The following is a 1401-nucleotide window of genomic DNA, read 5'->3' as shown; positions in this document are numbered from 1 at the left end:
TTTTTTTTAAATGTTACCTAGTTTCATATAACTTTTAAGAACTACTATATTATTTTTATAATTCAAGATGTTTTCAAAAGTGGGACAAGAAAGTTTGTTTTTATCCCATTTATGAAATTGCTAGATTTATTTTTCTCTCAAATCTTCTTTACTATTCTTTTTATTTAGATTAACTTAGTTGCTTACATGCTTTATATTATCTGTATTATAAAATCTTTTATTGAGAGTATTGGTTTTCTATAACCTTCTATAATATTTATATTTGAGAAGAATCTACTTCCTATTAGGAAAGACTAAGACTGATGTTTTGGGGCTGGGGAGATAGCTCAGTAGAATAAGCGCTTCCCTGGCAAGCGCAAGGGCCTGGGTTCAATCCCCAGTTTAAAAAAAAAAAGAAAGAAAGAAAGAAAGAAAGAAAGAAAGAAAGAAAGAAAGAAAGAAAAGAAAAAAAGATTGATGTCTTGTACTTCCACCAGCCAAGTAACTCAGCAGACTAAAGCACTTGCTTAAGCAGAGCTCAGCAGCCGGGGTTCCATCCCCGGCATGCCGTGCCAGCCCTGCCCCCAGGGCACTCTGAGATGGTGAGTGAGACTGGCCATGGTGGTGCATGCCTATAATCCCAGCACTTGGGAGGCTGAAAATAGGAGAATCACTGTGATTCCAATCTGTATGATGAGACCCTGTGGACCCTGTACTAAATACATAAAAACTCCCATAATTCCAGACGGTCTATATAAACATTTCAGGATCATAATTCAATGTGGAAATAGAAAGGCCATTTTCTCTGTATCTCCAACAGATCCATATGATAAAATTTCAGGGGAAAGCCTCAGGCTAAAATAAAGTGCCCGTGCATGTAACCATCTGTGGTCACACACTATATTCACTAAGTCTTCAAACCATTGCAAACAGAAATACTTACTACTTTTTATTGCTAAACACAAGATACATTTCCAAAGTAGCAGGGCCCCCCTTTCCTAAGATGCTTGGACAAGTTGACTTGAGCCCTAGTGAGCTGTGACATGGGGCATAGATTATTGCTTCAATGTCTGAATTCTCCCAGTGCAACAATTCTGCACTTGGTGCTGTTAAAATCTTGGACACTTGGAGCCAGTGGTAGGACCCGAGCCTCACCACACAGCAGACCTGAGACAAGGAAAGGCAACAGCAGCTCCCCAGATACTAACCTAGTGTATGAACTTCTCCCAACTATGTTTTCCCCAAAATACTAGATCAATTCGTAAACAAAAGCATTTATTTTTAATTCTTCTGAAATAATGGTATTTATGATGATAAAAATGCATCAAATTCATTAAATAATTAAAAAATGCATCAAATGCATTAGAAATAACCTGAAGACTTTGATATATTTCCCTTTTGCTTTGACCCCTAATGCTGTTC

Source organism: Octodon degus, unplaced genomic scaffold (assembly GCF_000260255.1).
Source record: "Octodon degus isolate 3935 unplaced genomic scaffold, OctDeg1.0 scaffold00019, whole genome shotgun sequence".
NCBI classification, from domain to species: Eukaryota; Metazoa; Chordata; class Mammalia; order Rodentia; family Octodontidae; genus Octodon; species Octodon degus.
Note: the sequence above shows the minus strand (reverse complement) of the source record.